Source organism: Uloborus diversus, chromosome 5, assembly GCF_026930045.1.
Source record: "Uloborus diversus isolate 005 chromosome 5, Udiv.v.3.1, whole genome shotgun sequence".
NCBI classification, from domain to species: Eukaryota; Metazoa; Arthropoda; class Arachnida; order Araneae; family Uloboridae; genus Uloborus; species Uloborus diversus.
The window spans coordinates 170,461,424-170,477,284 of NC_072735.1; the positions used below are offsets into that span (position 1 = coordinate 170,461,424).

At 35.5% G+C, this 15,861-nt stretch overlaps 1 long non-coding RNA gene across 1 annotated transcript; it reads right to left on the reverse strand.

Annotated features, from left to right (window-relative positions):
* Positions 1 to 7,843: 7,843 nt before the first annotated feature.
* LOC129222685 (uncharacterized) lies at positions 7,844 to 15,395 on the reverse strand. The gene is made up of 3 exons (XR_008580599.1): positions 15,310 to 15,395; positions 13,149 to 13,378; positions 7,844 to 8,217 (listed from the first exon to the last, which is right to left on the reverse strand). It is a non-coding gene; the product is annotated as an uncharacterized LOC129222685 (long non-coding RNA).
* Positions 15,396 to 15,861: the final 466 nt, after the last annotated feature.

A 15,861-nucleotide genomic window follows, 5' to 3' on the forward strand; every position in this document is an offset into this window, starting at 1 on the left:
AGGATTCTAAGCACCTTCACACTTCTTTTAGTGTAAGCAAACATTACCTAAAGGTGCATTTTTAGGCTGGACAGCTGAAGAGCTAGAAGAGCACCCCTCCTCTTCTAACTTCTCAATGTATAATGACAGAATATTTTGGTTTCTAAGCTTTATTTTCAAAAAGTATTTTCGGGCCAGCTCCCGAAACCTGACCTTTCTCCGTACATCATCAAAAACATACAAAATGTGTTTTTAGTTTCCTAATTTTCAGAAATTTCTGGGAAATTTAAATTTTGAAACATTTTCGAGGGAGATTCCTAAATCCACCCCCTCAGTTAATGCCTCGATACCCCGAAAATTGAGTTTTTAAAACTTTATTTTAATAAAATTTCTGGGGAGTTATCAGGGCCTAATTTCTCAATAGGCAGAGTAGGCAGCTGCCTAAGGGCGGCAAACCTTTCAGGGGCGGCAAATTTGCTATTATAATACACATTTTTTTAATTAAATTGTTAGTCTTGAAAGTAAAATATTAGCATTCTTTCATTTTCCGCAGAGACAATTTTTCTTGTAATTTAATAATGATTCCTTAACATATCTTATGAAAGTCAAATGTTTTTCAATCATGGTATTTGCCGAATCGTCAGCAAAATTTGCCGAATAAAAAATATTTTGGGAGATCACTGTGATCATTTCATCGGGGCGCCTCAGAATGTGAAACGCCATCATTTCTTCATAAGTTTGACAGTTTGAATCTGGGGAACACTTTTTTACGTTTTTTTGAGTCAAGGATATTTTGCTTCTTAAAGGGAGTTAGGGGGCGAAGATTTCAAATTTGCCTAGGGCCGGCATGGAGCTAAATTCGGCCTTAGGGAGTTCAAAAATTTCGGATGGTCCCTCCCAAAACTGTGCGCTACTATATACCAGCTACAACTCAGTGATTAGTTCCTGTTCTGCATATACTCTATCTTTCGGCGATACACATACGATTATAATCAGTTCATTTATCTACAAGAAAACAAAATAGTTGTCATGGCCCGTACCAACACTGGTGCATCAATTTCCCAAATCCAGGAGGGCAGTTGGCTCCCCTGTCTAAATGATGGACTTGGTGGCAATGTCGGTGAAACATCGGCCGATGTTGCAATATCTTCCAGACGTTTTTCAGTAGTCCTGATATAATCAGCTCTTGAGCAGCCGTCTTTGGACGAGATACGAACAATTAACTTTACAATCTAGATGCATCTTTTTGTTTTGAAAACAGAGTTCTGGTTTATTGGTCCTCGTCCTGCCCCTCTTCTTATAGTGAACCTAAAGTCCTATAAGAAAAGGTAGTTTTCATACAGTGGCGCTAAATGAACCAAAAGGCACAGTTGTGTCATTGCTCCCTTTGACTTTAAAGTCAAAACAAGTAAAGACTGCATAAGGTTCTGAGGAAGAGCTCCTGAAACCTACCGTCCGCCCCTCATCATCTATACAAATCGCCTAATGCAGTTTTAGGTCTTCCACTTCGAAAATTTTCGTTCGAGGAGAGCTAGGAACTCTAGGGACAGCCTCCGAACACTGACTTTCTTCTGATATCATTAAAGATCAACTAAAACACACTTTTTTACATCAATTTTAAAAGGATTTCGGTTGAGGCTTGAGGACCGGGTCCTCAGTCTAGGAAGATTGGGCCCCCGCACATTGGGCGCCGTCGATTGGCCTCCGGGAACATTGGGGGCCGAGAACTTTGGGCGCCGTTAACTTTGGGCACAAGAACATTGGGCGCCGAGCATGTTGTGCCCAATGTTCCCGGCATGCACCCAATGTCTGCGGCGCCCCATCTTTCCCATTTCGGCATTCAAAGGAGTGGTACGGTGTCCATCCCCACAAAAACGATACCCTCCCCCCTCCATAAGAAAAGAAAAGAGACCCCACAAATCATCTCGGGGTCATCACGACGGTTTAGCATGATCAAAACTCCTGCTAAGTTGTCGTTTCATGAAAATTTCAATGGTGCGATCTGCGCTACAACCCCAGCAACTCTCTCGTGGGCACACATGACATGGTTAACTATCTAAAAAGGCATAAACAATTGCTTGTATAGTATGGTTCTGATAAAAAGATGTATGACCTTGAGAGAATTTATTTCAGTGTGGGCAAAAGAAGATAGGGATACTCGAGGGGGAGGAGGAGTCCTGACGCAGACTGCGGCATTGATATATTTCAGGAGGGGGAATAGTTGTAAAAGTTTTTGATTTTTTTTTTTTTTGTCTTATTTATGGGGATGCTGTGTACCATTTGAAGGGAGGATTTGATTAGGCGGAATAGTTTTTCAGGGTTCCTGCTATCATTTTGAGGGGGTTGTGATTGGAGGATAAACGAAGCGTTCGAAGAGTTACTACTCTGCCTATCCTCCCAAGAACGAGATCCCCGAATGTGAGATCAAAAATCCTCTAAAATACCCGCCACCCTATTAAAATTGCAATGGTACAGTCTACGTCATGAACCCTATACCCCTTGTAAACTTCCCCAACATATATTTGTCTGAAAAAGCTTAATCGAGCAATTGTAAGTATGGCTCTGATAAAAAGATATTTGACCTTGAGAGACTTAATTTCCATTTCGAAAGAAAGAAAATAGTATTGTTAATTTCTTTCACTACTAAAGCTAACCGCAACAGTAGGTTAGCTTTAGAAATGATTTTTTTAGGAATTGAGGATTATATGGATTATATTGGGAACCTCCCTGTAAATGATAGCATTCTTAAACTCATCTTTAATTTCGAAAAAAGAAAAAATCAGAGGGAACTTCAAACCTACTGCACCCTCTTTCCTCTATTGATAACAAAGCCTATGAAAAGTTGCTTCTTTATAACTTCTGTATGAAAAAAATCTCGAGGAAAACCTACCCTTAAAGTATTCTACAACTGCAGGGGTTGTGCGTCATTGCGTCAAGGTTTCGATTTTGAAATTTTCCCGATGGAGACCACCGAACCCATTCCTTATCTGGCAGTTTGTCACTAAAAATAGCCTACAATTTCGTTTCTCAGAATTCAGTGAAAATTTTCTGAAGAGGACTTCCGAATATTCCTCTCATCATCACCGAATAGTGCTTTTAAAGCATCAATTTCAGAAAACTTGTAGGAGGAGCCTCCAGTCCTCTAAGTCAAATTAAAACGTCTTCAGATTTAAAAAAAAAAAAAAAAATCAAAAATCGAAATTTGTATAAATCAATTTAGAAAAGTTCTCTGAGGGAAGATCTTCACTCCTTAACCCTCACATCACAAAAATTGCGTCTTTATACCACTAAAATCGTATCCCCTCCTAAATATATCTATGTATAATGTATATATACTTGTGTCTGTGCATCAAATAAAACGTTACCATTGCGTTAATAGAAAGGTAAGCGATTACGACCGTCTAGGCCCGGATCTGCGTGCCCGCTGACCCCACAGTGCGGGGGGGGGGGGGGGGCACGTCCTTAAGGGGCCCTACGCAGAAGAAATGGGAGGGGAAAAAAAGCATTAAAGGCTTGTTAACGTTTCAAATATACACTGCCTTGTGGGGAGGGTCCTACAGATTATGCTGCAGAGGGGGGGGGGGGGGGCAAAATTTAGGGTTTATAAGAGTCAAGGAAATTTAAATTATTCCTTAAAATTTAAGGAACGGTCGTCATGAAAGAAGTATCAGCAAAGTTTACTAAAAAACGCTATTTATTAGCTTTACACAGAAACACAAAGAGTCAGACCATGGCTAAATTAGGGAGCTAACCACCTCCCCCCTCAAAAAAAAAAAAAGAGGTAAACTCTCAACTGAACAGTTTGCGCCTAGCCCCCCCCCCCCCTTTCGATACGAGGTCACCCCGCATATACAATCACTTTTTTAATGTTTCATATATTGAATAGAAATTCCATTCTACATTTTCGGATTAATAGTCAGGTCTTAAATACCGTAAACGCTTATAGTCATTTTTGTCTCACTTTGTTTGGCTGATTTCAGCTTAACTTTTCTTAGTTCAAAATAAACCGTCGATAGAAAATGATAGTGTTGATCGATTCACGTATTTGAAGAAAGAAGAATTTGCTTAATAAGTGTGCGTTTTATACTCTTCTCATGTCATTTGATAAAAATTAAATTCGAGTTTTGAATTGGACAGGCTAGTGTCCAGGATTTCATTAAGGGAGGGTTTTTGGTTTCGATGGTTTTTCATTCTTGCTTGCATTGTCAGGAAAACACAACAGTGCCAAATAATTCATTTCTTTACACTGTTCCCAATGAGGGGCGTAGCGGTGGGAGGGGATATAAGTCAGGACCGTTATACTATATACATATCAGAACCCTTATGAAATTCACCTTCTAGAAGATAAATTCTGGTTGCGCTAGTAACCTCAGTATTTACTCATTCTACTGCTTGTTTAGATTTCAAACCTGTTTACTGTGCACTAAATTTCAATAAGTAAAAAATCTTTTATGACACATGTTTTCAGGTATTCTAAAATAATGCTTAATAAACTAAATAGTAAAAGGTTCGTTGCAGATGCAAATTATTTACATTACCCAAGCACAATTACTATGCATATTCATTCATAGCAGCAACTCTTCCCTTTTTGTGAACCGCCTAAGTCATCATAGCCTTTTTATAAAAAGCAATATTAAAAATGACTTGTGTTGACAGCCCATTCAGTGGTTCCTCCATCACTGCTTTTAAGAGAATATGATTTTAGTCAATAAAAAGAGGACACTCCTAAATTGCCAGGAAACTTCCCAGAGAATTTTTTTTCCTAACTGCTGAACCCTAACTTCAACATTAAAAGTTAACTAAAAGTCAAATATGAACTTTTCTTCATTTGACTTTCTATTATTTTTTTCACACTGGGAGGGATTTAATCCCTAAATCCCCCCCTTGGACACAGCCCTGGAATTGAAAGGAGGAAAACCACACTGTGGCCATCCGTCTTGGATTTTAAGGCTTTGTCCTGTATTTCGTAGAGGTCATTCAATAAATTATGACGTTAAAATTTAGTTGTCTAGTTCTTTAAATGATGAGTTAGTTTCAAGCCAACCCCCCCCCCCCCCCCTGCCCAAGGTTTTTTTTTAATACCAATTGCCTCTAGACATTGACACAAAATAGTGAATCGGGGATACACAAGCATCATCAAGGTTCGACTGTATACAAATACTATAGAATTATAACTGTCCGAGTCCGTCGGGCCCGAACTCGGATAATTGGACAGGCAATTAAAGGATGTCCATGACTGAAATGAAATTAAAGATATTTTTTAAAATGACTCAAGTTTTTTGAAGAGAGCAAATGTCTGTTTTTGTAAAAATTAGTAAAAAGTTATTATTGTATTGTCATGTGTGTTCAAGCTTAGGATTGTAGCTGTTAATGCTGGTACAACATTTTCTGAATTGCAGAATAAAATGAAAAAAAAAAAAAGAAAAAAAAAAGCAGAAAAACTAAAACTTTCTAGTTTTTTGCTACAAAAAAAGATGATTATGAAATCTTTTAAAATTCAGTGAACTCCAATCATCCGAATCAATTGGAACCGGACCCCATTCAAATAATTAATTTTCTTCAAAAAACAGGGTCTATTTCAAATAATTACTGAAGGTATGCATTAAATAAGGGGGAAAACTTATTTTCAAAGAAGAGCTTTTCATTGATGAATGTACTTTTAGGGCTATACATTAGGAGAGTGGCCAGAGGTTGCAAAAATAGTTTGCTTCATATATATATATATATTTACCAAGATGTTACTTTATGTTTTTTACCTCAGAATATTCAATGCATCATTGAAACAGGAATCCAAATATTAAGCTAGTTCTCTTAGTTAAAAGCTTTGAAAGCAGAATAAAGGGGAGAGTAAAAATGAATAAAATAACTCAGACTTTGGTTTAAAGGTTAAGGACCCCCCCCCCCCCCCACCTTTAGAAGGTGGATGTAGGCCTGCATTACTGGATGTAGCTAAGAACAAACTTGATCTTTCAGTTAATTTTTATTAGTGAAACAATGTCAAATTGACTATGCTATCAGGACAATAAAAATTTGAAGAGAAACAAACTGTAACTAGTATGTGTCATTATAAACTAGTATGTTGTGGCTATCACGAAACTTTCTTCTATATCTTTCATATAATTCTGATCCCTCACTACTCTTGACGAGGAAGCAATATTCCCAACAAAAACAAAATTACACATGCAAAAACTTGACAACCATCCCAATGTCTGAATTATTGCAAAATCAAAGCAAAGAGTGAAAATTGAAGGTTATTGTAAAAGAATTGCTTGAATTAATTACAAATATTTTATTTGTTAACAAACACGAGATGGCAACAGTTAAAAGTTTCAAATCAATTTGAGATAACATTTCCAATCATTTCCATACAATTAAAATCACAAGAAATACGCAGACGACAGTTTATTACGATTTATCTTTCTCATTGTTGCATTTATAAAGCTATTTTTATTCGCAAAAAAAAACAGCACCTCTTGGAGCGATTGGCGTGAAAATTGAACCAATGCCTGTTTCATATGAATTCACATTTATTCCGAATTTCATGCAGAATGTAACATTACTTCTTGAGATATGGCACTCGCAATAGAAAAAAAGAATGTTCGATTACCCCACCCCCTTTTCAGTTGTTGACACCAAAATAAAATCAGCTCTTATACCTTCTAAGGGCTACCTGTCAATAAATTTTTGTTTGATTCCGTTCATTATTTCTTGAGATACAGCAGTCACAATTGAAGACAAAAAACGTTCTATAGCTCAACCCCCGTTTCAGATATCAGCACCTGCTCCTGTTAGGGGCAACATACGGACCAATATTTATTTGATTACGCCTGTTACTTCTTGGGTAATAGCAGGCACGCATAACTCAAGAAACGTCCCATTGCTCCACCCCCCTTCGAGGAATTCACGCCAAAAACCAATGGGCAGAAGTTCACATTGAGGCACATATGTGTACCAAATTTTGTTCGATTTCATGTGGTAGTTTTTGCTGTAGAGCGGCCACAAAAAACTGGTCACACACATACGTGACACACACACTACTCAGCACACCTCAAAACGTTCAAATCCATCAAAATTTGAAAATTTGCACGAATTCAACTTTCTTCTATATATTAGATATAGTAGAAAGTAAAAATAGTTTAACCCATATTAAAGTACAGGTAACTTGAATAATTAAAATATCCTAAAATTTTCTATTTTTGATTTTCCAAAATTGCAGAGAAAAAATATAATAATAATAATATTCTTCATGTACAAGTATATTTGGAGTTCTTGATTGAGAATTATTAAAATTGTTTTAATAATATTCTGATTTAGGTCTTAATTGTATTGTGAACAAAATTATACATATATTTTTATTTTTTAAGAGAGGACTAAAACGTTAATTTTTTCATAACCATCTCTCTTCATTACAACCTTAAAATTTCATGATAGACGTTGTTCACTGTCGCACTTTATTCTGACTGAATAATAAATAGCCAATTTATCTGCTTCAAAATGATTGATTTGTTTTTAACAAATAAAGTACAAATTTGATAATTCATTAGCAGCAGTTTTCATAACTTCAGACTTTCAGCTGTATATTTTCATTAGTTATTTACATATTTAACTCTTTGCACTAGACATCTTTTTTTCTTGCTGAATTTTCATTTCCAAAATTTGAATGGAATAAGTTAATTCCCTGGTATCAAATAAAATTGAATATCCTCTCAGATACGGCAATATATCACATAATGCATAGGGATCAAAATTATTTCTGATGTAGAAGTAGAAACTTTCTAAAATTACATGGAGATGTTTACTTTAAAGTTAAAAATATAGACATAATCCAAACAAAGTTTTGTGAATAAGAGTTTTGTATGCATTTTACAGGTACATTCATAGTCCATGATTTCAATACATCTTTTTTATAACAATAAAAATTTAAAAGTAGTTGATATAAGAATACATAAAATAAATCTCACAAGATTCTCAAGTTAAAGTACATTTTAGAATCTTAATACACTGAGTAATTGAATTATCATTCCACTCGAAAAGCCTAGCACACCACATTGCTAATATTAGACAAAACAGAGCAACACATCATTCAGGATTAGTAGTAAAGTGAAATAGTCTGTTCAAATCTTCAATTTTTGAGGAGATATCCAGATAGAGCACAAGCATCTTCAAAACATACAACTGGTAACATCAACTGTTGGAGGGGTAGGGGTCCAGGAGCAGTACTTTTCAAAGAACTAAAACCTACAAAATATAGAATAAGTACAGTTAATACAAATAAACAAACTCGGGAAAAAAAAGGAAAAGTTCTAGGATAGTTCTTTAGAATTTATAAGCACATGCATTTTCAAAATATGTAACTGTATGACCAATAAATGCATTATCATTTAATGTTTTTCCAGACTAAAAATCGGAAAAGAAAAGATTAAAATATAATTACTACAGGAGCATATGAAAACATTACAATTGTTTGTATAGATATTTCAAAACAAATAAACAGATTGCATGGGCCCAGCAGTGTCACCATAATCAATTTTTTTTCAACTTATAGCATCTAACAAAGTTTCCACAGATTGTAGAGCTGCCAGGGTTGGCTTTCTGCCGGCAGAAACTAGTTTTTGCCGTGCCAGTGGCAGAAACTGGTTATAACCGGTAAAAACCGGCAGAAACTGGTAAAAACCGGCAAAAACTTAAAAGCGTCTTTAATAACTAAAGTAATTATTAAATGATGTTTAAGTCAACTAAGAAATTAAACTTTATTTCATCATTTAAAAAAATAAAATCCTATGCTAGTGCCCTTAATTTAGTTCAGAAAGGGAACTTTTCATCAATTGCATATGCCCGAAAAATTTGGATTAATATTAGAAAGGACGAGAAATAATTCGGGTGCTCAGGAAAGAGGAGTGACATACAGAATTAAACAGGCATTACTGATTGTAATTTGAATGCTTATGTAAGCTTCATCTAAATTGCTTGTGATTGAAATTATCGTGTGCTTCAAGAAGAAAGTGCCCGAATTTTACTTGCCAATATTATTGTACGATATTTTGCCCTTATGTCATAGCTTTGCAAAATAAATTGACCCTATTTCTCGAAACTTATTTTTCCAGTCAAATTTGTACCATTTTTATAGTTACTGCATGGTAGACCAGTTTAGAAAAATATGCACTAGATGAAAGTTTCACAAACATTGCTTGTTCCTTGGTGCATTGCCTCCTAGCTCTTCTGTAGCAAGACTATTCTAAAATTTCTTATTTGTGCACGTTAAATTGAGAAACTGTTTAGATTATAGAAAACACCTTTTCTAAGAGCCAACAGCAGAGTTAAGACAATGTCACATTTAAGCTTTAACTGAGAAGATATTGTAATTAAAGTATGCTTTGGGGTTTACAACTAATTATGTTTTTCCATGCATTTTCTATTGTATGTCAGTAATTAATTTTTTGTCATTTTGTGAGTTTTTGCCAGTTTCTGCCACAAATGTGGCAGAAAGTGGTTTTTGCCATGCCGGTTTTAACCGGTTTCTACCAGTGGTTTTAACCGCTTCGGCAGAAACTTGCCAACCCTGAGAGCTGCAGAGTAATAAATTATATATTTATGACTCAATACATCTTTTTCACCAGTACAAATATAACTGTTTTCAACAATATGTTTACATGCCAGAAACCGGAAGCAAGGCCCACATAGTATCCCTTCGACACCAGTCTTCATTTCTTCATCAAGATTTTTTTCCCTGGCTTGTTTATCACTCAATTTGATATTACAGTTACCCCTTGTTATATCGTGCTTTTCGGGGGACAAAGAAAAAGCACGTATTATCCGAAAGCGCGAAGTAACCAAGGTTATTAAAAATAGTCATCCATCCAACACATACATGTAAATTAGCATTCACTCTTTTTGACATGATTTTCAAAAGGTTTCGATATATTTCAAGAATTTACTATCGCACGTATTGAAGCTTATACAAGATTCAAATTTAAGTAAATTTTCAGCGTCAATATGAAATGGTGACTAAAGATGATCTTCATCAAGAGTGAGCATTCCAATACCCTCTTATTCCCAAGGGAATTTCTAATCCCTTCGATTTGCAGTAGAAAGGATGTGAAAAGTAAAAGTAACCAGATTGTTTAGAGAACTTTTTTGCCCGTCCAGAGCATTCTTCCTTTCTTTGATGCAAATCTTGATTTGTGGAACCAAGCACAAATCTTTTCTGTGCTAACAGGCAGTCAGAGAGGGTGTATGTTCTCTTCTACTTAGACCAGTATGACACCTGCCTGCTCTCTCAATCATTGTAAAGGTCTTGGTATCAATACAAAAGAAAACGTGAAGTAGTTTCCAAGCTATATCTTAAAATGAAATATACTGCATGTATGTACATTTAGATAACAAGAGTTGCCACTGCTTTTCCAGCGAATTCAGAAGTTATTAAATACAAACAAAAAACCTGACTGCGTATAAACCAAAAAAACTAAAAAGAAAAATGCATAAGCCCAGTAGTTTAGAATGTTATTAAGTACTACTGAATAACTACACCATTGAAATAGTTTTATAACCGTACACAGGTAAGACAAATCATAAATTCAAAAGCAGAAGAGAAGGATCAACAGTGGGGGCCCATTTCTTTCTGATTCAAGGAATTCCGTAAAATTTGAATGGGCTCCGACTGTTGATCCTTCTCTTCTGCTTTTGAATTTATGATTAGTCTTATCTGTGTACAATTATAAAACTATTTCAATGGTGTAATTATTAGAAGTACTTAATAACATTCTTAACTACCGGGCTTATACATTTTTCTTTTTAGGTTTTTACGCAGTCGGGGTCTTTTTTTTTAAATATCTTTTTTATTTTACACTTTTTAGTTAATTTTCATTGACTTAGATGATTATAAGAGGATACACTTCTCAATCTTGTCATTTTATTGAGAGAGTTTGTATCTTGAGGTTTATTAAGTAACTTGCGGTGGTCTAAACTACTGATAATTAGTCCCTCTAGGCAGGGCCCGATTAAAATATCGAGGGGTCCTAGGCCAAATACTTTTTTGGGGGCCCCTGTATTCAAACTTTATAGCATTAGCCGTCGGCTGAATAAATTTTAGCAAGACTAAAGTAATTTCAGACATTTAGGGGCCCCTAAATATCGGGAGCCGCCCCAAGCCCGGGCCTAGTTGGCCTATTCAGCAATCAAGTCCTGCTTCTAGGGGCCTAACTCGGCTTAAAGCTACATGTGCATGACCTTCAGCAAAAACAGCCTGTATAACTCATGCTGACGCGAGCTAGGAAACGTCGTCAGTCAAATCTATCTCGCAAAACTAAAAAAGGTAGACAAGAAAGTACATAACGCAAAACTCAGTCTCCAGAATCACGACAAAAACAAATGCAACATGTTAGAGATGAAAATCGAATTAGTAGACTTTCTTTCTTTTGGTGCTTATTGCACGGGTTTATTTTGATGAGGACTACAATCTGAGTGTCTTGCCTCCTTACGCATGATATATTTTTTATTTCAATAGATTACATATAAACAACACATGAAAGAATTTACATCAGAAAGAGGGGGAAGTACATGCGGAGCGAGGGTGGGAGTTGAACCCACCGCCTCAAGTGTGAGAAAAGCCAGATCGATAGAGTGTCAGATTCGGGGCCGGAGGGTCCCGAGTTCGAACTTCGATGGTCGAAGACCCACTGTCGTCATTAAAAGGGACTGGGCGAGGTTAAATAGGCTCGTGGTCTCAATGTCCTCCAAGTGAAACGATACCTCTGGGGGTGCTAGTACCAGGTAGCTATTAGCTCCTGGATTAGTTCTAAATTCTCATTAACTGTTCGATCCGGTGATGGTGCTGCCATCTATCGGTATAAAAAATAATGGAAGCAAGGCACTTAGTATGCAGTCCTCGACATAAATACAGTTGTGACTCGGAATCGGAAGTGTGAGAAAGAATCGCTTAGACCACTCGACCACTGAGGCGGGACCGCCGCGAATCTTAAGAGAGAAGGGAGGAAAACATGGACATGGGAACCGGTTCGCTTAACTAGATGGATGTCCATGTGGTAGAAAAGTGATTCCTTTTCAACCAACGATTGTCCGCCATTTTGTGGGCAAGTACTTCCCACTGCACATCCAATAAGCTTACTATGGGTTCGTTTTCCGCAATTTTTGCGGAGATTTTCCATTTTAAAGTACCACTTTCAATGGAACATCTTATTTTTTGAAAAAAAAAAAGTCTCAAAATAATTTTCTATTGGAAATTCACTATTGGAGGTAATTTCAGAACAGAAAATAGATTTTGCATCTTCCTAATTTGTAACTCATGTTTAATTCGGCTATTTGAAACATTAAAGTACATACCTTTCTCGTCGACGAAAAACTAATTTAGGGTTTTATGGATTCCGGGTTAGTCAGTTTGAATATCTAGAGGCCATTCATTGATTACCTAAGGATGATTTTGGCAACTTACCTACCCTTACATGGGGGAGGGGGGGGGTCGAACGATTTTTCACCCCCTCCTTATCTTACGTAAAATTCCATTTCGATTTTCAAAATAATAAAATAACAAATCTTACATCGCTGGAATCGTTATTTTTTTAAAAAAACCTTTAAGTGTAAAAAAATATTTACTAAAAGGATTCTAGACTGAATGTTTTTTCGATAAATATTTTATGTATACAATGAAATACTAATTAAAAATAAGACATGCAATACACAGTGCGATACTTTTATTATATTTTACACTATTCATTCTATGTAAAACAAGTAAAAACAGCTCATCCTTATACGTTTTTACCTTCCCGAAGGAAATAAAATATGATCCTTGCCAAACCACTTGACCGCACAATTTCTAATATAGAATAATATAGACTTGAAAATTGCCCCTTCTTTTTCTTATTATATTAGAGCAAAAAAAAAAAAAAAAAAAAAAAGAAAAAATGCCTTGTTCCATTTTTGCAATTTAAATAGTATTTTCGCATTTTTCAAAAAATGTGACCATAGTGGAAACCTTGATTGAGACCAGAACATTATAGGTGCTTTTCAGGCCTTGACACAAGCAGTTTTTTTGGGGAGACAATATTTTTTTCAGAAAATGAGTGAGAAAAAAAAAGAGCACACTGAATAGATCATATAAATGCATTTTAAACAACTTATAACAACAATTTTAAAATGACATGTAGATAACTTACCCTTGCCACCTTGTTCAACAAGACTCTTTCAATGGAAAGATATCAAGGAAATTTGTCAACCTTTTCTATCTTCAGATTGCTCAAATTGAGGGCAGTCCAGTCGATTCACAGGGAGACTGCAAAGAAGGAAATATGTAAAGCAGAAAGATACTGGGTTCAAAGCCCAGTTTTATAGGAAAAATACCCGCTTTGTAGAGGAACCATCGTTGAAGATGGGATGCTTAGGTTTTCTGCAAAAAAAAAAGGTGATTTAAAGAAAGAATATGATTAACATCAACTGCATGCATTGGGGACAATTAGTTATCTATTTCAAACTACTTTGACAAATTGTCAAATTTTCATCTTAGTAGTAACTACCCAGGGTTGGCTTTCTGCCGGCAGAAACTAGTTTTTGCCGTGCCAGTGGCAGAAACTGGTTGTATCCGGTAAAAACCGGCAGAAACTGGCAAAAACTTAAAAGCATCTTCAATTACTTAAGTGATTGCCAAATATTTGTTTAAGTAAACTAAAAAATGAAACTTCATTTCATCATTTAAAAAAAAATAAAATTCTATGCTAATGCCCTTGATTTAGTTCGAGAAGGGAACTTTTCATTTGCAGATGCTCATAATGTTTGGATTAATTTAACAAAGGACGAAAAATCATATAGGTGCTCAGGAAAGAGGAGCGACATACAAAATTAAAAGGCATTTCTGATTTTAATTTGCTCACTTATATGCTTCATCTAAATTGTTTGTGATCGAAATTATCACGTGCTTCAAGAAGAAAGTGCCAGAATTTTACTTGCCAATATTAACATAGATTTTGTACCTAATGTCACAGCTTTGCAAAACAAATTGGCCCTATTTCTCGAAACTTATTTTCCAGTCGAATTTCTTCCACTACCCCAGTTACTACATGGTGGACCAGTTAAAAAAAAAAAAAAAACAATAGATGAAAGTTTCAAACATTGCTTGTTCCTTCATGCATTGCCTTCTAGCTCTTCTGTTGCAGGAATATTCTAAAGTTTCTCATTTGTACATATTAGATTGAGAAACTGTTTAGATTTTAGAAATAACCTTTTCGAAGAAGCAACTGCAGGGTCCAAACAATGTAATATTTGATTTTAAATTGTGGTAATATAATTAAAATGTGCTTTGGTTAATAATTATTTTTTCCATACAATTCGTATTGCATGTCAATAATTCATTTATTTTTTATTTTGTGAGTTTTTGCCAGTTTCTGCCACAACTGTGGCAGAAAGTGGTTTTCGCCATGCCGGTTTAACCGGTTTCTACCAGTGGTTTTAACCGCCTCTGCAGAAACTTGCCAACCCTGTAGCTAACAGAATAGAGGCTCTATCCATTGAGGAATGCACTAGCCCAAAATACACCTTGTCATCATATAATTCCATAAATCAAATATTGTTTTTAAAATTATACAGATTATCAGGGGCTCTCAAACCCCTGTCCCTTCTTAGATGGCAGGACGTTTTCACCCTAGGAAGATTTGAAATTATTACATGAAAACAAATCACTTGTTGACGATTTGCAAAGCAGAGGAGAAAACACAGCATTTAACTTACTTTTACCACATTAAAACATACTTAGCGTAAAAACGCATCGAGTTATATGCCTGTAGAATCGTAATGTCATGAATACAAGAAGTCATAAAATCCACCTCGGGAAGATGCTCCATTTTGTTTGATATTAGTTTTCAATTTTACTAATTAGCCTGCTCAAAAATCTCTGCTGCAATGCTTGTAGCTAACATTACAAACAGACCGGCCCAATATAATAGTTAAAACAAAAATAACATACTTCGTATATAATTATACAAAACACAGTAAAACAACCATTTAGCCCGAACACCGTTGATGCAAAATTAAATATTACCTTACAAATATAATGTTTAATATTATGCACAAGCAAAAATAACCAGCGTACTTTGCATTGATCAGTCTACTTAAAATACAAAATTAATAATCTCAAATGCGAATGATAAGGTATTAAACGACTTAAATATTGGAATGAATACATTAAAGATTCAATATATATTTTCTAGCCAACAAGAAATATAAATAATACACAATAAATATCTACAAACTGAAACTATTATGGTTAATGATTGATCAATTTTAAAAAATAATGATACAAACGTCGGAAAATTCAAAACCACATACCTCCACCAAAAACCGCTCGAACGTAAAAAAAATGGCTTCCTTCCGGAAAAACATGAATACCCTGCCAATAATCTAATCGCCAGATATACAAGCCTAACGCCAAGTGCCGGTTAGATCAAAAGGTGGACAATTTCTTTGGAGTGCCGCGGTTGACCTATTGTTCTCCGGTCAGGTTTTCCTCGAATGTGCAAACTCGTTACACGAAGGCGGAAAGCGGGAAGCGTATGCAAATTTCGTAACCCGTTCGGTGTTTTGACAGGGCGTCTGCTCCTGTTTGTTTATATTCGTTTCCGTTGAATCTTCTGTTATTTCCTACTATTTTTTTTTAATTGTTAAAGAATTGAAGTGTTTTCCGTAAATGTTGAAGGTTTATTTTTTAGAAAACATGTCTTGGATAGCGCTGATTTATTTTTTAATCTTTTTTGAGCCACGCTAAAAAATAGAAGTAAAAAATTCTAAATTTGCCAAACAGTGCTTTCCCGTGTTTCGCGGTAATGGTTTACCGCTGTTTTTTTTTTTTTAAATCTGTGCATATTCAATACATAACATGTG